At 42.3% G+C, this 22,302-nt stretch overlaps 1 pseudogene; it reads right to left on the bottom strand.

The window, feature by feature from the left end:
• Positions 1-4,720: 4,720 nt before the first annotated feature.
• LOC131226888 (uncharacterized mitochondrial protein AtMg00810-like) lies at positions 4,721-17,108 on the bottom strand (annotated as a pseudogene).
• Between the last annotated feature and the right edge of the window lie 5,194 nt (positions 17,109-22,302).

Raw genomic sequence — 22,302 nt, 5'->3', positions numbered from 1 at the left:
AATGGGCCCAACCATGACGTATGTGTTTCATTCATTCCGTTCATCTGTTTTTAAAGTGAAAGGCACGATCGTTCATCTGCTTTAACAGATCATTTTAATGCTTGATCCCAAAAATGAGAGGGATCATTTTAATGGTCTACGACACTCATTCAACACTGTTTCCTGCAATGTGGTCCACTTGTGATTGGGATATAGCTCATTTTTGGTCTCATACCATAAAATGATCTGGAAAAATATATGGACGACATGGATGAAACACATACATGGTTGTGGGTCCTAATAACCACCGAGAACCAGCCACTGGCTGGCGGCAAGGGGAGTAGCCGATCCGTTGCTTTCTCGGGGGTTGGAGCAACAGTGACTTCTACTTCACTCAAAGACCGTACAAGTCCTGAACCAAGGATAATGGCATTTTCATCTGAAACAATCTTCAAAAGTTGTCAGAAGGTCACTCTTAAGATATATGGAATGTCACACCCCCCGAGGTAATTTGCCCAAACTTTGCGGTCAGTACGGTCAATTTCCCAAGAAAAATCTCTCTTTTTTAGTATTTGTCGGGTCAGCCCTGGTTGATCGGTCTAGTAGTTACGATACATAGTAGGTGCACTACACATTCGTGCACACCCACCATAAATGTGGGCCCCACAATAATTTGTGAAATCCGCCCTGATCACAAGGTGCAACGGGTTTAGTTAGGGCTCATGTCCAGAGATCGGGCAGATTCAAAACTTGGGTGGGCCACACCTAATGAATTTCATCGTATTTATTGATCTTCACTGATCCAATGATTGGATCGATCCCGTTTTGAACATCAAGGGTGCGTGTTCAGGCCTACTTTCTCTATATTAATGAATCCATTATTGTTGTTAAAATCACTTTAATAATATTATTCATATTATTATGCTATTATCACTTGTTTTATATATTATCTTAGCGTATACATACTAGTAATGGTCTCCTGCACACAGTACCACAAGGAGGTTACATGCGAGCGTTCATATAAGCTATGATATGATGATAACGGTTGGGATTCAGCCGCATTGAGAGAGAGTCTAAAAAAAATTAACTCTCTCCTACACTAACGTCGAGGGAGGAAGATTAGCTGCTGCCAAGTTGAGTAGCGAGACTTGAAGTGATGTCACTAAGTTCTGTGGGCCCACCTTGATGTATTTGTTGTATCTACACCGTCCATCCATTGTTAAAGATCATTATAGGACATGAAAAAAAAGGATGAGCAGATCAAAAGCTAGGGTGGACCCCACCACAAAAAATAGTAAGGAGAGAGATGCCCAACATTGAAACCTTCCTATGGTTCACTTTGATGTTTATTTAAGATCTAACCTATTCATAAGTTAACATAGACATTAAAGAAGAGAAAACACTAATATCAGCTATCAAAAACATTTGTGGCCATTAAAAGTTTTTAATGGTGAGTGTCACTCTCTCATTGTTTCATGTGGTGAAGTCCACTTAAGCTTTGGATTTGATTCATTCTATGGCTCATGTCATAAAATGATCTCTACAAATGGATGGACGGTGTGGATACAACACATACATCATAGTGAGGCCCACATAATTATGTGACGTCACTTCGAGTCTCCCTACTCAACTAGTCAGTAGCGAGACTCCCATCTTTTCAAGCCGAATTTGGACACTGCGCCCTACCCCCGGACGGGCAGGGCTATGTGGGGTCGACAGTAATGTTTACATGCCATCCGCACCGTTCATAACATTATTTCTACTTAGATGAACTAAAAATAAAAATATTATCTTGATTCAATACTTCTATGACCCCTTGAATATTTAAATCGTGGACATTCAATACTCACGTTTTTGGCACACTTAAGTATTGGATCCAGCTCACTTTTTACCCCATGTCCTAACATAATCTAAAAAATGGATGAATGGGGTGGATTTCTCACAGACATCACGGTGGACCCCACCTAGATTCTAGCGCAGGAACTTCATGCGTAAGGCTTTGGCATGGAAACCGACAAACGGATTGGTCGGTGACCCTCTAGCCAATGGCTATTGGTGGGTGCTCCGTGAGCCCCGCCATGATATATGTGTTTCATCGATTCAGTCCACCCATTCTTTTATATCATTTTATGGTATGAGCCCAAAAATGAGGTTGATCCAAATCTCGAGTGGACTGCAAAGTGTTGATTGAATGCCCACCATTAAAAACTTCTTGGGGCCACAAAAGTTTTGGATCAAGCTGATATATCTTTTTTCACTTCTTCCAAGTTTGTATGACCTAATCAATTGGTTAGATGTATAAAAAAAAAAAAAAAAAAACCATTACAGAGGCCCTAGGAGGTTTTTACTTTTTAATGGTGGACGTTCAATCAAATTTTTTTTCCATGGTGTGGTCCAGCTGAAATTTAGATTACCTCATTTTTGGTATCAAGACATAAAATTATCTTTCGAAATGGATGGACAGCGTGAATAAAACACATACATCATGGTGAGGTCCACATAGCACCCACCACTAGCCACCTGGCTAGTGGCAGCATAACTAGCCAAACACAATCCAGGAGTCTAGATTGGAAGTGCATTGCGTACTAAGTAACTCAGTACCCTAAGTGTACTAAGTCAAGCCTGCGGGGCCCACCATGATTTATTTATTTTATCCACTTCATCCATTTTGGCATATAATTTTATTGCATGAGCTCAAAAATGAAGCCTATAGAAATCTTAAGTGGTACATCATAGGAAACAGTATGAATTGAACATCTACCATTGAAAAATTCTGGGACGCCGAATAAGTTTTGGATCAAGTTGATATTTTAGTTTTCCCCTTTTCCATGTATTTGATCTTATGAATAGCTTGGATGACAAATAAGCATCACTGTGGGCCATAGGAAGATTTCAACGGTGGAAACCATTATTCCCACTGTTTCCTGTGGTATGGTCAGCTTTGGATATGCTTTAATTTTGGGCTCAACCACTGTAATGATCTAGAAAAATGGATTGACAGTGTGGATAAACTAAATACATTCATTGTGGGCCCAACTGAGCTTACGCAGTAAGATAAGAGCGCACTGAGTAACTCAGTAAATTTGATTTCGTCTGGATTAGACGTTGTACCACACATGAGGGAATTGGCTACTCCCCATCCACTAGCTATGTGGACCCACTATGAAGTATGTCTTTTATCCATACCGTTCATCCATTTTTATGTATCATTTTAGGACTTAATACCAAAAATGGGATGGATATCAATCTCGGCTGGACCACACAACAGGAAAATAATAGTGATTGGATATCCACCATTATAATCGTACTAAGGCCCACTATACTGTTTATTTGACATCCAATCTGTTGATTAGGTCATAAGACCTAGATGAAGGGAAAAAACAAAGATCAACTTGACCCAAAACTTTTATGGCCCCCAAAAAGTTTTTAATGGTCGACGTTCAATCAACATTGTTTCAATCTCTCCCTATTGTTTTCTATGGTGGGGTCTACTCCAGCTTTAGATCTGCTCATTCTTTTTTCTTATGTCCTAAAATGTTCTCTAAAAATGGATGAACGGTGTGGATACAACAAATACATCAAGGTGGGCCCACAGAACTTGGTGATGTCACTTTAAGTCTCTCTACTTAACTTGGCGATAGCTAATCTGCCTCACTCATTGTGAGTGTAGGAGAGTCAATTTTTTTTTTGAAGACTCTCTCTCTCTCTCTCTCTCTCTCTCTCGCAATGCGACTAAATCCCAACCGTTCTCATCATCTCATGGCTTATATGAAATCTCGCATATAACCGATCCTTGCAGTCCGATGCGCAGGAGACCACTACTCTAGTTATTTATTTACTTGTAAGACCTCCCTTTGATAACAGTCATAAATGATATTGTCATATTGAGCCATGTGTCCAAATCTTAAGCACATATACTACTGAGGGGTTTATGGTTGATTTTATAATTTGATGGTCAAACTAGGGAGACCAATCGTTATATCGATCAAAGGGACGTTGTTAGGTCAGATGTTGATAATGAATAGCTTGATTTGTCTTTAACAAGGTTAGTTGACCATCCAAGTATTGATGAACTGCATTTCGACTCGATTTATGGATGAAGATTACTCATATCGGTCTGATTTAGACTATAATGTAGGTGAACATTCAGTTAAGTTAGATTCATGTTTATACTAATCTAGGTCTTCATGGTAATACCCGAGTACTGAAAAGTATGGGGTGCTACAATTAATACTTCTCTTTTTGAAATCCCTAAAGGGCGATGCCTTCAATTGGTATACATCGCTCGATGGCCATCAAATTAGAACATGGGAACAACTTTACCAGGCTTTCATTGATCGATTTTCCTACAATTTGAATATGTCCCCAAGGAGAGGAGATTTGGCTACCTTGAGACAAAAAAATGACGAATCATTGTCTGCATATGTCGGACATTGGCAGGCCATGGCCACCAGGATAAGAAACCCCATTGACGATGAAGAGAAGATTTCTATGATTGTCCACTCGACAAATCCAAATATCTCCGAATACTTGATCTCATATCCATATGCAAAATTTTCCCAGCTTATTCGTGCTGGGGAATAAGTAGAAGCCGGGATAAGGGTCGGGACCATCTCACTGTGGCCTCGTCAAGCCACACCAATTAAACGAAACAAAATCGAAGGGAAACCCATTGAATATGAGAATGAGAACAATAATGTCCCCGTAGAACGCACAACAGAAGTAAACAATATCGTGGCATCTATCCAAGGCAATCAATATGCTCCCCAACAAGAGCATCAACAAAACTAGCAATGCCTTCCACGGCAACCCCAACAGGGATATCAGCCACGACCACCCCAACAACATTAGCAACAACTAAAGGGGAATGCACAATACTCATACCAAAATAAACAGGCGATGTTGGCCAGGAAGTTTAATCCACTAACACAAACATATAGCCAGATCATGGCAACGCTAGTGCAAAAAAAAAAAAAAAAAACCTTCTCATGCCACTCTAACCCAGGCCTCCGCCAAATTCCCTACCACTCAACTACAATGAGAATGAGTATTGTGCATATCATCAATCTCGAGGCCACCCTACAGACTGTTGCTTCGCTTTGAAACATGCGGTCCAAGATCTGATTGACAGTCAAAAGATTATGATCACCCCTCAAACCAGTGCCATGGCTCAGGCTAACATTCTCCAAAATCCCCTGCCACCGCATCAAACAGGGCCTAACTCGTTGGGCACCTCTACCATCAAAAACATCGAGGAATGACATCCTTCAGACTCCTCTCCTCATCAGTCTATCCATGTGATCGCATCTGACCCGGTGAGTTGGCCATGAGGTTACGAACGAGCACCCTCACTCGGACCTCAGGTATTCTTGGAAGCAGCACCGGCAACAGAGCCTCTCATTCTCCAAGGGGCACCCCTAGCACCAAATTCTACATTTCAACAAAGAGAAAATTCCACCAGGTCAAACTCTGAACCTCTCATCCTACAAGGGGGACTTCCAAACCTTGCTCCGCTGGTCCTGTAGGGGGCACCTCCTATCTAGTCACAATCTCCTAGCCCTTTCTTCTTACCCCATCAATTGGCACATGCTGGAAGAATTTCTCTCTCACAAAACACACCCCAAGATTGGTAGGTGAGCCCTACCACTAAGCAACCAACCCCCCAAGGAAGCTTAGTTCCTACAGGTCAAACGGTTGTGCTCCAAGGAAGGCCCCCATATCCACCACAGAATACGCCAAAACTATAACGCCACCGCTATTTCAAACTCCTCAAGATCAGGTAATCTTGGAAGGAAAGATGGTCCCTTCTTATGATGAAAAAGCAGTCCCATGGCTTTATCCCGAGTTTGCCAAAGTCGGTAACATGAATCTCAATGGGAGGTGTTCCGGAAAGACAATCGAAACAGAAACGAAGCCCAAGGAGCTTTGATAGGAGCCTCTAATAAGATTGAAACCGCCTATGATGTAGTAGCTCAACTTAAATCCATTCTCGCACAAATCTCCATTTGGGAATTATTATGCACATCAAGGTCACACCGAGAAATATTTGCAAAGACCTTAAATGATGCACACATCTCTTCGGATGTACCACCTAAAATGATCGCACACATGATAGGGCAACTCCTGCCTCCATAGGCAATCACATTTACTAATAATGAGCTACCACCAGAAGGCTGCAAGCATGTGCACTCACTCAACATAGTTGTCCGATATAGGGATCTTAAGGTCCCTCTAGTCCTCATTGATAATGGATCGAGCCTAAACGTCTTCCCCATGAGGACTGCTGGATGCGGATGATTTTTAGGCCCTAACCTAACATGGGGTGATGAATCTGGTGCTGGTCGAGGTGGATTTCAAATAAACATCATGTTTGGGCTGACTAGCAACTGGAGTATTAAATAATCCCACAGGGTATAAAGAAACTTATAGGCCTTGGAGTTACTAAATATGATCACTCGGATTGCTTAGCCTACCAAGAGGCAATGACTTTGTACTTGACAAACACTCTCAGCCCGTTGTAATGTATGTGTTTTATCCACGAAGTCCATCCCGCTCCTTTTAAGGGCATGAGCTCATAAATGAGGTTGATGCAAATCTCAAGTGGACCACACCAAAAGATATACTAGTGATTGAATGGTCACCATTAAAAGCTTCTTATGGCTCTTATAATATTTATTTGCCATTGGACAAGTTGATTAGATCATATAGATCTGGATAGATGAAGGGAAAACACATATTAACTTGTTCCAAAACTTCTACCATCAAGGGTAACATGTTTCTAGATAGAGTAGGTTTGGGCTACCTTAGGGAGGTATAATCCTCTCAGGTTGTATTTTCTTTCGTTTGCTGATAGGATAGGTGGGCCTTCTCCTTTTGTTGAGGGCCTAGCCCAAATTAGTTCTAGCTCTATATAGCCTTGGGCTTTTGTTGTTTTGCAATACAAGCTCTCCTTTTTGGAAAAAAAAAAAAACTAACTTATCACCCTAGCACCTTAGATTTGGTGGTAAATAGGTGTATTTCAAATCCAAACAATTACTTTTTGCATTTGGCCTTGAATTTGGAGGTAAATGAAATCGAGGCATTTCAAATCAACTATTTTAGTGTCTTTAAAAATGCTACGACTATGATGTAATTTTTTTTTAAAAAATGCATTTTTTGCCTCCTTTTTAAGGACAAGAGAGTGTAACAAAAGTGTCTCTTGGCTATTAATTCATTAGACACATTGTACGTTGATGATACCTAAAATAATCCAATTATCGTTTGCAATACTAAAATCACATCAATAGATTAATTTGAAGTATCTAAACATTGGACGTATAAATGGATGGTTAAAAAATGTCAATAAATCGCCTGTTGTAATCCTAGCATTTGTGATGGTAGACACCACACCCAATGCCGACAAGCCAATTGGACCCAGTCAATTCACCCTGTCAACCCAAACCGTGTCAACCTAGTAGCCCAGTCGACTCAAATATCTATCCAATTAAACTAGTAAAACCAGCCCCCATTTCAACCTAAAATCAAACCCAAAATAAGCCCAAAACCTAGCCCATTAACCATTAGGACCACCACAAAGAAACCTTGGGAGGACCATGGGACTGCAGATCATTTCGGAGGAGAGGGTGTAAATCATGTGGGGTTACTCCGAACCCAATTATAAGTGTGTGGAAAGAGAAAATGACTTTATTGTTCTCCCCTTTTTGCCCAAATTACAATCTTACCAACCAATATTCCAACCATTGAGATCATGCCATGTGGCAATCTCAAATCTCATATATTTACCCCCTTTTAACCCTTCATATTAATTATTGAAAAATCGGTCCCAAGGACTATAAATAGCCATCTCATCTTCTCTTCAAAGACACTTGGAAAATTCTATATATTTTGAGCCCTTCAAAATCGTCTCCTCCCATCTTATCCCTCCACCAAGGAGAAGAAAGAGTAGAAGGAGAGGAATACATCCCAAGTCAGTCTATTATAATATAACATTAAAGATTTCGATTCAAGCCACTCGAACCCAACCCTGGCGATAAAATCACTCACCTTTCTGTCCAAGTCTCGACCAGCTTCATCCAAACCATATTAACATTAGGCAATATCCACTCCCATCTGAACTCCCATACTTATCACATCTATCAGTATAACATCTGCACCTAGTTAATTCGAGCTTATGTCACGTGACTTGTTGAGTTATCAGATCATGCCTAACAAAATCTTGGATTGATCAATTATTTTACCACTTCAACAAATAGGTTAGTCATGATAGATTTATCTAAATTAGGCTACTGCTTGGCAAAGATGATGCATTAACACTACAATGTTAAACACTCATATATCTCATTGTTAAAAACTCATATATCTCATTGTCACCTAGTCAATTTAATTAAGTGTATGTTATGTGGCTTGCCGAGTTATCAAATCCTGCTCATTAAAAGCTCGGGTTGACCAATAATTTACCACTTCAACAAGTAGGTAAGTCGAAGCAAATTTATCTTACCCAAGCTACCATTAGATGGCGAGAGTGCATTAACACAACATTACATACACTTTTGCATCACCTATATACAAGAACTAATCTAAATTCCTAATACCTGGTATAATCCCGTGAAATAGAGACTGCAAATTTGTGTGGGTAGAGTGAGTGCCTAACACATTCCCTCTCTGTAACTGTGGTCCCTTACTCCAAATTTTCGGCCGCAGATTAATGAGTTATTTTATGATTTTAAAAAAACTGTTGGATTCTCTTTTCTAATGTTTCTAACCGGTCTAAACGGCTGTGGAAGCGTGATAATCGGCTAATGGCGACTCCAATCAAGTATAATATTCTCCACATCTTCAACAGATCATATACACTCCTAAAAAGGCACACATGAGCACGATCTGCCCGCAACCCAATGTCCACAGTGGCCCACCTATGGCTCGATTTTTATTTATTTTTTTGCTTCGTTTTTTTTTTTTTTTTTGGCGAAAGTATATGTTTTATTCAGTTTATTACAATCATTTTATCAAATATGATACACACTATTTTGAAATATAAAAGCTGATTTAGTTAATCAATTCTAAGTCCTGAAGGTGCTAAAGAATTTCCAAGCTCTCCAATGGACGGATGGACGCATGCATAATAAAGGTGGGCCGGTGAGTTATTCAATATGCAGTCCGCTTCCTGTTACACGTATGCAGATTTAACGCCAAAGCATTTTACATAGGAAGTACGCTGGAATGTTATGTGGGGCCCAAAGTGATGTTCTTGATAAATCCACCCCGTCTATCCATTTTTCGAGCACATTTAAGCATAACCAATGAAAACCGAGGCTAATTCAAAACTCAAGTAGGCAACATGAGAGGAAACAGTGAGGATTCAGTGACCACCGTTGAAACGTTCGGATAGCCACAAAAGTTCTGTATCAGGCTAAGTTTATAGTGTTTTAACTTCATCCCAGTGGGAATATCCTTAGAAACGGTTTGGATGGCGTATAAACATCAAGGTGGAACCTAGGAAGGTTTCAACGGTAGGCATTCTTTCCCTAATTTTCCCTCTCATGTGGCCCACATGAGTTTTGGATCTGCACTAAATTTTATTGAATGTCCTAAAATGAACTCACAAAAACGGATGGATGGGGTGGATATCACACAAACCTCACAGTGGGCCCCACTTGTATCCCAGCGCAGAAACTTCCTGCAAAAGGCTTTCGAAAGGAAATCCGCTTCGGAGTCTATTTCAGAGGTATATAAAGGCCACTTGCATGAAGTCGTGCAGAGAGAGAGAGAGAGAGAGAGAGAGAGAGAGAGAGAGAGAGAGAGAGAGAGAGAGAGAGAGAGAGAGAGAGAGAGAGAGAGAGTGAGAGTAGGAGGAGGAGGAGAGGAAGAATATGAATTTTTTTTTTCAACTTTTAATTTTAATTTATTTATTTTTTGTGAGAAAATGCTCTCGCATATTATCCCTATTGACATAGAAGCATAATCTAATTTCGTTAGAATTAATACTTGTTCAGAATCCCACATTGTTTTATCTTCTACCAATCAAGAAAATTACATTATCCGTGGAGATCAAGAAACTCTAATTTGATCAACTCACCATGTATTAGCATCACAATGCGGCTGCTACATGTTAGAGTTTATTTTTGAATTTTGTTGTAGGTGAGGTTACTTTGGATGTGGGTCGTTCATCATGCAGGGCCCAACTTTGAAGTTGGTCGTCCATCTTGCAGGGCCCAACTTTGAAGTGGGTCGTCCATCAAACAGGATGCGCCTTGGATGTGGATCGTTCATCATTAGTGGCCGACGTTAGGTGTGAATTGTACTCATGTCTGGCCCACCTTAAATGGGTCATCTATCATGTGGGACCCACCATCAATGTTATTGTCCATCATGTGGGGCCTGCCTTTAATATCGACTGCTCATTATGTGGAGCCCACCTTGGATGTGGACCTCCATCATGTGGGCCCCGCCTTTGTTGTGAATCATCTATCGTTTGGGGCCCACCTTGGATGTGGGCCATTCATCATCAGTACCTTTGATGTGAACTGTCCATTATGTGGGGTCCAAACTTGATGTGGGTCACTCATCATGTGCGGGCCCCCTTCAATGTCCACCACCCATCACATGGAGCCCACCTTCCATCTGAGTCATCTATCATGCAAGCCCACCTTGGATGTGGGTCATTCATCATTAGAGGTAACCTTTGATGTGGACTACCAATTATGTGGGGCCTACCTTGATGTGTGTCATCCATCATGTGGGGCCACCTTCAATATCCACTGCCCCTCATGTGGATCCCACCTTTGAACGTGGGCTCACCTTGATGTGGGACCCACCTTAATGTCAACCGTCTATCGTGTGGGGTCCCACCTTTGATGCGGACCATCCATCATGTGGGGCCTTCTTTGATATGGACCATCTATCACATGGAGAGAGAGAGAGAGAGAGAGAGAGAGAGAGAGAGAGAGAGAGGCAAAAAAGAAAAACTTGTGGGGATAAGTAACTTTCATCATATATGTTACTTTTACAATGGTGTTTACCAAACTAAAGTTAAAAAGTAACTTATTAACTTACCTAAGTTAAATTACTTGTCGTGTAGTATACAAACAGGCCCTTAGTGTTTGCTCACACACGGTTGCTTTGATGTGTTTTACTCCCGTCTTCTATCAAGTCTCACATTGGAAATTAGAGGAGAATGTCTACTTTGTTACTTATCTTCATAAAGAGAGCGAAGTCCTATTGCATGTTAAACAGACCATCTCCAATAACTTCTGTTAGAGGATTGGCTAACATTTCCTTCTTTCTTTGGTAGTTGACCAACTACAATGTCTTCGTGCCTCATAACATCTTTCACATGGTTGATACTTAACTCGATATGCTTCCATCCAGCATATTATATGTGGCTTTTCATAGCCTTCCGGAGACTGTAAACTTCTACCCTTTTGAGCACCCTTCTCACATTGGTGAATAAAACAAAATGCAAATGCTTACATTTTCGAAGACCGATGGATTTTTGGAAGAACATTGTTGCAGTTCCAATGGCTAAAATTGAGATAAAAGCAGTGGAAATGCCGTCTTTCATCCATCTTTCTCCATCCTTTCTTAAAAGTTGACAGCCATCCTCGAGATAAAGAATGAACTCCCACTTTATGTGGTTGATGCAGGAAGGATGGCCTAGCTTAGTGAAGAAATAAAGAGAGAGAGAGAGAGATTGTCGTAGAATTTCTGTATTTCAATGTGTGTATAAACTATACAAAGAGGGCCTATTTATATGTGAATGAGGCCAAACAATTATAGAAAGACAATAAATATAAAGAATAATATTGTAACATTCTAACACATGTATGGTAACAAGATCACACAAAGTATGGTAACAACATCACAAAATATTCTAACATCCCTCTTCAAACTCGAGATGATGAAGTCAACTTGAGTTTGGAAATAAGTTCGCATAGTCGACCAGGTGGATGAGACTTCGTGAAAATATCGGCACGTTGATTCTTGGAGGAGATGGATTAAAGATGTAGTATACCCTGCTGGAGGTGGTGCCGAATTGTAAGCCCCATAAAACCCGTATCCTAGACTGTACCGTTCCTTAGGCTTCCGCAGTCTTTCCGGTCGAATTTCGGCAACCTTCGACCCTTAACCGGTATTTGTGCGCGACCCTGATTCTCATGCTGTCAACCCGAGTCGACTCAACCCAGGACTTGTACCTTAGCGACCACGTCGTTGCTGCGGTCCGATGCTGCGACTTGCGCGCCGAGGCGATACCCTGGTTGGGAGATGTGGGCCAGCGTTCGGTGTGAGAAAAACGCCGCGCGTTGCAGAACCCAAGAGAATCTCTACGAGATGTCACATCAATCAATCAATCAATCCATCCCATCATGTCAAGTACACATTACCTTTCACCCATTCCCAAGCAAGCCCCAAAAGTAAAAAAGATCTTACAAGCCAATACCTTACAACTTTTGCCACAAAAGTCAAAAAAGGAGCTCTTACACCCATCACCACCACATCCATCACTCCATCACCCATCACTCTCTCTCTCTCTCTCCCTTTACAAGTCTCTCCCTCATTTTCAAACTCTTCTTAAGCAAGAAAAAAAAAATTCCATACGTATGAGCTCTCCAACTCTTCCAAGCTACAAGTGTGGCCCACCTTTCCATCCCTAGATCTCTCATCCTAGTCATCCATTTCTCATCTTCCTCCATCAAAGAGAAGCACAAGGAGCTAAGGAAGCCAAGGGAGTAAGAAGATTAAGCGGTGGGTGCTTTGATAGGGTAGTTTTTAATGTTTTTGAGATGGGCCAAGTGAGGCCAACCGATCAATGGTTTGGATCTCACTTTGGACCCTAAGATGTGGCCGATGGCCCACTTGGATCATCATGATCATTCCATGATGGGGCCATTCTCCATGGACCCCATCATGATGTTTATTTTCCTTGCATATTTAGGGTCATCTAGACCGTCTAATTTAGTGGAGAAGGGATCTCCACCGTTGGATTTTGATTTAATGGGCCTATGTGTAATGGGACCCACTTGATGTATGATTTAGTGCAAGGGAGGGCCCATAGTGCCAGGGTCCCTCCATCACGCGGGTCCAACTGTCTATCCCTCTCTCTTCCTCTCTTTTTCTTTTTTTTATGTATGATGATAATGAGGTTGTGTAGCCCACTTGAATGGACCCCACCACAAGGTATGTATTCCATCCAAACCATCTACAAGTGGGGCCCACTTTGTGTGTATTGTATCCACACCATACCCCATTTGGTGGCCCACCTAAGCAGGGCCCACCTCACTGTTTGTGCCAGACTAAACCGTCCAGCATCTCTGGACGCTGGACAAAAAGGAAAAAAATGCAAATATCAGCTTGCTCCCAAGCTTTGGGGTGGCCCACTCATGTAGGCCCCACCTTGATGCATATATTCAATCCACGCCGTCCATTCCCCTCTCAACCTCATTTCAAGTGTTGAACCGAAAAATGGTGTCAACCCGAGGTCTTGGCGGGCCATACCGTAGCAAATGGTGGTTTTCACCATTGAAACCTTCCCTAATACTTTTATACAACGAAATATGCCCAATATTGGGCTTGTTTTGCTTGTCTGAGGCCATGGAGGGCCATTGGACGGAGTGGATTGTCTAGATGTGGACCCCACCTGTGAAAACCAAGAAAAAACTAAAAATAAAAAAAATAAAATTATAACATCATAGCAGCTGCCACTGCTGTGTCAGAGAGCAGCAGGCGCAGCCTGCGCACCAGTGCCCGGGCGGGCTGGGTGGACGTACAGCCACCCACGGCTGTAGCCGTGGGCCCCACCTTGATGTTTATCTGTCATTTGACCCGTTCATCGGGTGGGCCACCCCCTGACGTGGGCTCACTCCAAAAATCATCCTGATCTAAGGCTCAGGTGGCCCACACCGTAGGAAATAGTGGGATTGAACCTCTACCATTGAAACCCCTTTTGGGCCCACAGAAGTTTAGGATCAACATGAAATTTGTTTTTACCCTTCACCTAGGTCCATGCGACCTTATCAACGGTCTGGATGGAAAATAAATGTTATGGTAGGCCCCACGTGGAGCCCACAGTGATGTGTTTTATTGCCACCGTCCAGGCGACGGTGGAGCACACTATGATGTTTGTGTTCTATCCCCACCGTCCAGGATGGTGGGTGTGCATGTGTGATCATGTGCGCGCGTGTGTGGGTGTGTACGTGTGTGTGTGTGTACATATATATATACATAAAATATTATATTATATATAATATTGTATGTATTGTATATATATATTATATATAATATTATATACAATTTACTGCTGGTGGGAGGCCCATCTCAGCTTACTTGTGGCCCATGGTTGAGGCCCACTTTAATATATATGTAAGGCCCATGGGTCGAGGCCCATTTAATGTATTAGGGGCCCATGGGTTAAGGCCCATTAAGATATATTGGGGCCTATGGGTTGAGGCCCATTTGATGAACATATGGGGCCCAATTGGTGTGGCCCATTTGATACACATAAGGCCCATGTGAGTAGGCCCATTTGATGCACTCTAAGGCCAACGGGTTATAGCCCATTGCAATGTACATAAGGCCCATTGGTGCGGCCCATTGATGTGGCCCACTTAATAAATATAAGGCCCATGTGATATGGCCCATTTGATGTATTTAAGGCCCAATGGGATGTAAGGTCCATTGCAATGTACGACCCCAACATGGGTTATATAATGGTGTTTACGTCGGGCTATGCCTTGGGAGCAATGGTGGTTTGATGTCCACATTGCAAGTATAATGTTGGTTAAATGTTCGCATTATGACTTTCCGTCTAGGCCCATCTTCGTTATGAACATCATCCATCCCATATAACATGTTTAGTTCTATGATTCATGATCATATGCATCATACGTATGCTTGATATGAGAAATGACTGATCATCACATATGCCTTCGGGCAGATTGTTTAGGGACTCCTGGATAGAGGGTGTTGCCCTACATGAGCGCACGATACGCGCAGGACTGCTACATGACTGGATAGTGTGATTCATGCATTCGCATTGTGTGATATGGTATTGTACGCCCTAGCGACATCAGGGCCGTAGCCTCCACAGGCGTATCGTGGTTGGCAGGATTGGATACCGAAAATCTTGTTCTACATGGGGTGCTATAGATATCCCTGAGTGAAAATTCCTAAACCCTTATGGTATCAAGAGGTTACTCCAATGTCTAGACCAAGTGGGTGCATGAGCGCCAAGTGCCGATTACCAGACGGTTGCGCTTTCCATTGTGTCGTGGTCGGTTGGAAGGGGGTGCGGCCTTACCCGCCCGAGAGAAGGGGGCAAAGCTAGGCTGAGTCTGACCAGCTCGAGGAATGGGTCCGCTATTGACGCGCCAAGCCCGATATGGGCAGGCGGATAGTGAGGTCTTTTCCACTCACTTTATTGCGTGCGATGGGGTGGCAATCTGGCTTGGAGTGTATTAGACCCCGGTGATATTCCAGATTTTGAGCTGTATTGACATGTGGACTTAGATGAGGATTTGTGTGCTTGAGTTGCATTTTGCATTGCATGGCCTTGGTATGGCCGACATCATTCTTTGCACTGCATGGCCTTGGTATGGCTAATGGTATTCTTGGCATTCATCAGCATGTTCCGCATTACTCTGATACTGCATAACTGCATTACCACCTTGAGCATACACTTTCACCACCCTCTAAGCTTTCTATAAGCTTATGCACGACCGTTGCGTGCAAGTGATGTTGGATCGCAGTAGCGCTGAGGCTTGGGCGCGTGGCAGATCATTTTGGAGTTTTTGTTCATCTTCATTGTATTTCCCTTTATGCTCATTGTACTTGTAAAGTTTTTAATCATAGTGGAAATGTGATGGAGTTTTTGGTTGTTGTTTGTGGGTTATGCCTTTGGTTATGCTTATTACGAATCAAACTGGTGTTAAAAAAAATCCTCCTCGTAGCATCCCAGGATCGGAACCTGGCGAATGTGTGCTGGGAGCCGAGAATGGGGTTCTACGGAGGCAGTCGGCGCCGGATTCGGCGATCGAGAATTTTGTGAGCCCGGTTTCCGAGTTTGGGGCGTGACACGAATGAAGTGACAGTCAATGTCGATATGCTTGGTCCGCTCATGAAAAACATCATTATGAGCAACCTGAATGGCGCTCCGATTATCACAATAAAGAGGGGAACTAGTCGGCTGAGAAACACCCATGTCTGTCAAAAGCCATTGTAACCACAAAAGTTCAGCTATAGTATCAGCAAGTGCAAGGTACTCAGCCTCAGTACTAGATCGGGCAACAACAGTCTGTTTCTTGCTGCGCCAAGAAATGAGAGAAGTACCAAGTAAAAAAATAATAACCCATAGTGGAGCGACGATCGGTAGGATCACTGACCTAGTCAGCATTAGAATAAGAGTGGAGCTCCAGAGATGAGTGCGATGAAAAGTGAAGACCATGAAACAAAGTCCCCTTGACATAGCACAAGATACGAAGAATGGCAGCATAGTGAGTAGAGCGTGATGCACTCATAAACTGACTAACCAAGTGAACAGCATAGGAAATGTCTGGGTGAGTAACTGTGAGATAGATGAGATTACCGACCAACTGTCTATACAGAGTAGCATTTGGAAGAGATTCACCGTCAGTAGCAAGAAGCTTAACATTATATTTAAGAGGAAAAGTGCATGTTTTGCTGTCAATCAAGCCTGCTTTGGAAAGCAAGTCAGAAGCGTACTTAACCTGAGATAGATAATAACCATCTGAACCTCAATTCACCTCAAAATCAAGGAAGTAGTTAAGCTGCCCTAAGCCCTTCATCTCAAAATTCTGACTTAGAAAGTACTGAAGATCTCGACTACCAGAGAGATCATCCCCTGTAATAATCATGTCATCAACATAAAGAAGGATAAGAATAGTACCCGCACTAGTAGTCCGAAGAAACAATGCAGAGTCATATGCACTAGGGATAAAGCCCAGTTGAGCAACAACATAACTAAATTTGGTAAACCAGGCTCGAGGGACTTGTTTGAGACCATAAAGAGCACGACGAAGATGACATACTTTGTGAAGAGGATGGTCATAACCAAGTGGTGGATGTATATAAACTTCCTCAGCAAGATCACCATTCAAGAAGGCATTTTTGACATCCATTTGAAAAAGTTGTCAATGACGCACAGCAGCTACTGCAACCAAAGATCTAACAGAGGTAAGTCAAGCAACAGGAGCAAAAGTCTCCTCATAGTAAATACCATACTCCTGAGAGAAACCCTTCGCAACAAGGCGAGCTTTGTATCGTTCCACTGGTCCATCTGCCCGAGTCTTGATTTTGTAAACCCACTTACATCCAACTGCAGACTTTCCAGAAGGCAAATCCACTAGGTCCCAAGTATGAGTTTTGGTAAGAGCATTTAGTTCATCAGACATAGCTTTCTGCCAAAGAGGGTCAGTACTAGCCTCACGATAAGTGTGACGTTCGTGAAGAGTAACAAGGGCATAAAAACAATGATAGTCTTGAAGATGAGAAGGAGGGGCTCTTACTCTAGTGGAGTGACAAAGTGCAGGTACCTGGACAGGCTCAGGGGCAGTTGATGAAGCAGGAGGATCAACAGACGTGTCAGTTGAATCAGGAGTAACCAAAGAACGAATGTCTGAGGAGCTTAGCATCTCTGCAGAGGAGTCAGGTATTAGAGCAATAGATGGATCAGTAAAAATAAGAGCATAACTGGAAGAGGACTGTGGAAAAGGAGAAAGACTCGTAAACATCTTATGTTCTCAAAACTCTACATGACGAGAAATACGAAGACGTTTAGCTGTGGGATCATAGCAATGATAACCTTTCTGAGTGAGACCATAACCAAGAAGGCAACAGAGTTTAGATCGTGGTTCAAGTTTGGTGCATTCATGTGTAGGAAGAATAACAAAACAGACACAACCAAAAACTCGAATAGTTAGGGACTATACCATGGAGAAGCTCAAAAGGAGTTTTATTGTGGATGCTAGGTGAGGGAACACGATTGATAGTGTAGACAGCAATGAGAGTAGCTTCACTACAAAAGCATTCTGAAAGAGAAGCAAAAATGAGAAGTGTTCTTACCGTATTAAGAATATGACGATGTTTACGTTCTACTCGACCATTCTGTTGAGAGGTGTAGGGACAAGTATAATGAGAGACTGTTCCATTTTGTTGTAAAAGAGTACGAAAAGATTTATCTTTGTATTCCATAACATTATCTGAACGAAAATTTTTAATGGTACAAGAAAATTGAGTGTGTACCATTTTGTGAAAATTATGGTAAACATTTGTAAGTTCAGACTAATGCTGTAAAAGATAAATCCAAGTATAACGACTGTAATCATCTACAAAGATAACAAAATACCGAGATCCCCTCTCAGTCGGAATCTGTAACGCCCTGAAATTTGGGGGTCGAACATAACTCAGCTCCCGAGTTCCAAAACATCACTTATGCAACATATTTAATAATGGATGTATGTTGACTGTATTAGTGCATAAAACATGGAATAGATTAAGCCAAAACACAGATATAATTCAGGGATAAGTGAAGAAAGCAAGCAGAAGACTTAAAGAAATATGTGTATACATGTGCAAATCCCTGAAATACATACACATCCCAGGTCGTAATGTAAGTGTTACTATCAAAATAACAAGTATCAAAATTACATCATTTAATTCTCAAAAATAATCCCAGAATCCCGCGCATCAGAACAAGGCTCGCTAGAACCCGGTTGAAAACTGTATAAAAGAGAAGGCAGCCTCATCATCATCCATCTCCCGCTCTGTCTCAGAAGTCACATCAACATCTGTAACATCAGCACCTAAGACAGAGTCTGGTGGGTGTTTAACACCGCCCCAGAACGTGGGAGTGAGTGATCAACTCAGTGGAACAATAAAGCACAGGTTAACATGTTATCAATTCAATCAAGCAGTAATGATAAAGCAGAATAATCAAACATGTCCTAAGTACTCTTGTTAAAGCAAGGATGTATGCAGAATGATGCATGCCCTCACACGTACATCCTCAGCGTCTTCATCTTACATTACGCATGATATCACCTCAAAGTACGCCACGTTTACAAAGCACATGCAAATGCGGTGCATGAATATGATTACCAAGTTGTTATTAGTCCTTTTCATACAGCAGGATTGGGAAGCTAAGATACCTTCCTCATATCACCATCCAAACAGTGATCCATTCTAGGGTCGTCAGTCCTAGACAATCTCATACGATCATATGTTTTCAGGTCGTTGCAAAGGGCTCGTCACCAATTAATGCACGCCTATCATACCTTCGTTACTACACTAAGGCTCGTCACCTCAATGCGGTATCCAGGCATGCTCGAGGTCACTACAAAGGGCTCGTCACCAATCAATGTAGGCCGACAGTGCGAATATAGTGTCCCGTACCACCATAATCGGCTCACGAGTTTGGTTGCTCACTGGTCACTACGGGGAGGCTCGTCACCCCAGCGTAGGCCGACAGCTCGACCACGGTGTCCCATACCACCATGTCCGGCTCATGAGTCTTAGCGGATCAAGGTACCATGGTTAATAGGATTTCATCGGTAAGTTCGGTACCCTAGATTCAAACAGTAACGTCCATACATGGTGAACATACAACGGACAATCGGGTTACTTGACAACTCGACTAGCACGAGCGCACGTTGGGTTGAACGACATAGAGTGCGCAAACACTCCGCGTGGCCAAACCACTGCCGACAACTCTAATACGACTCGGGTTCGTCTAATACGTCCTACGTGGCGAAAGCAACCTCAGCCACGATCTTAAGGCCGATTACCGATTTCCTGGACTAATGTATAGTCCCACACACATTACACTACAACAGATATTCGTATTGAATGTAGAACAGTAATGGAACAACAACTCAAATCATGAGGTACACAAGCATTTGAAGAATATCAACCTATCATGAATGTAAGCATAAGTAATACTTGAATTTAAACAACAAGGAATGTAACTTACATGAAGGAAATCATACACACTAGTGGGAGAGTTGAGAATCGCTTCTCAACGCCCATACTAGGTTGATAGAACACACTTTAGATCATTCAGACATTTTTACAAACACTTAGAATACATAATACAACATACATGACGTATGTTGAAATACACGCATTTGGACAATTCCTTTTGCCAAGGAGTTGCCGCACATACCATTAGCATACATACATGACAAATAATCATGGCAATCACAGGTTCATATTTTATATACATACGGTACTTTATACATACACATAGAATACACAAATCTCAAAATAACATATGCATAACAGGAACACAAAATAAACGTAACATTTGGCATGTGAAATCTCATCCATAGCAAGAATAAACCATTAACTGGCATTGAAAGCCTTGAAAACCATAACCTATATACTTAAAGTCCGTACCTTAAGCCAGAAAAGAACACCGAACTGATTTCAGACGATATGTCTTCGTCAACGGCGATAAGATAACCTAAGACAAAAAATAGAAATGAGATACAACAACACCAAGACTATTCTAAGCTCTAACACTGATTAGGGTTAGGTTAACTTACCCAAAGATGAACTCAGAATCGCCGGAATAACGATTCAAAAGCGAAGATTAAAGGATGAAGAAGAACAGGAAAGAATCTAAGATGATTCACCAACTTCTCTCTCACTTTCTCTCTCTTTTCCTTTCTCTTTCTAAGCTAGGGTTAGGAAATTCGTATGGAAAAGAGAGCTAGGGTTTTAAGGACTATAAATAGGCCTAATATTGATGGAAATAACCCCAGGGCCAAGGTATACTTAGGGTATAACCAAAGCAAGCCTCTCACGATCTAACGAAGCACTTCCAGTGGGCCTATTACCACGAAAGGTCGGACTTAAGCTCACTGACCATGGATCTAGGTCAAGCTGAGTTTTCGTACCGACTGAATCTTCAGATCAGCCGTGGCGGACCACACTCAATTCAACGGTCACTGAATCTCGATCAGGTCCACAAGCACAAGGACATGCCTGGGCCACCTTCCCTGATCAGAGGGTGAAATTGGGTCAGAATCCAACGGTCAGATTGCTTAAAATCATCACGCAAGCGACACGACTCAGATTTCATAAAAGCTTATTAAATTTCCAACCGTTCTCACACTCTTCACTCCGAAGTCAATCAAATCGACCCAGAACATCACATGGACTTGATTTTTGAGGTGATGGTCAAGCCCAACATGGTGACCGCAATAGCCTAAGATCATTGCTATCGGACTTTCGACGCGCGGTCCAGGTCCGATCCAGAACTTTCAAAAATTCTCAAGAACAACTGGCTTTAGCGATGGATCCCAGATTTCAGAGTAAAGTAGCGCTAACTATTCTACAGGTTTTGAGTCATGCAGATACAATTTAAAGTGATTGATGCAGATTTCACAATCAATCGAGTATAGCGCTAATTACCCCAAAAAGCTACAAAGGAAAGATTAGCACAAAATCTTCTAGGTCATTGCAATCTACCCCCCTTAAAGAAAATTTCATCCTCGAAATTCATACCTTCTCATATTCTTCAAGGATTTGAGGGTAGCTCTTCTTGACCTCAGCTTCAGATTTTCAAGTAGCCTCTTCTTCACTATTGTGCGTCCATAGCACCTTCACAAGAGGGATAACCTTGCTACGCAATACCTGCTCCTTCCTATCGAGAATACGCGTCGGTCGCAGTACATAAGTAGCATCCTCACTCAACTGCACTTGCTCCCAACTGATAATATGTGAAGGATCAGGAACGTACTTCTTCAGCATAGAAACATGAAATACGTTATGCATGCCCGCAAGAGGGGTGGGCAAAGCAAGGCGGTATGCTACCGCTCCCACTCGATCCAGGACTTGAAATGGACCAATAAATCTCGGCGTCAGCTTCCCCTTCTTACCGAACCGCAGAACTCCCTTCATAGGAGAGACCTTCAGAAACACATGGTCTCCAACTTCAAACTCAAGCGGTCGACGCCTCATATCAGCATAACTCTTCTGCCTACTCTGGGCTGTCAGAAGTCGACGTCGAATGATGTCAACTTTCTCTGAAGTCACCTACACCAACTCTAGGCCAAGCAAACTACGCTCGCCAACTTTTGCCCAGCAATACGGTGCTCTGCACGGGCGACCATACAACGCCTTATAGGGAGCCATGCCGATACTCGCCTGGAAACTGTTATTATACGCGAACTCTGCATACTGAAGACAATCATCCCAACTGTCCTTGAAATCCAAAACACAAGCTCGCAACATGTCTTCCAGGACCTGATTCACGCGTTCCATCTGCCCATCTGTTTGCGGATGAAATGCGGTGCTGAACTTCAGTTTCAC

The sequence above is a fragment of the Magnolia sinica genome, chromosome 15 (assembly GCF_029962835.1).
Source record: "Magnolia sinica isolate HGM2019 chromosome 15, MsV1, whole genome shotgun sequence".
Classification (NCBI taxonomy): Eukaryota; Viridiplantae; Streptophyta; class Magnoliopsida; order Magnoliales; family Magnoliaceae; genus Magnolia; species Magnolia sinica.
Note: the sequence above shows the minus strand (reverse complement) of the source record. Positions and strands in the feature narration are given on the sequence as shown.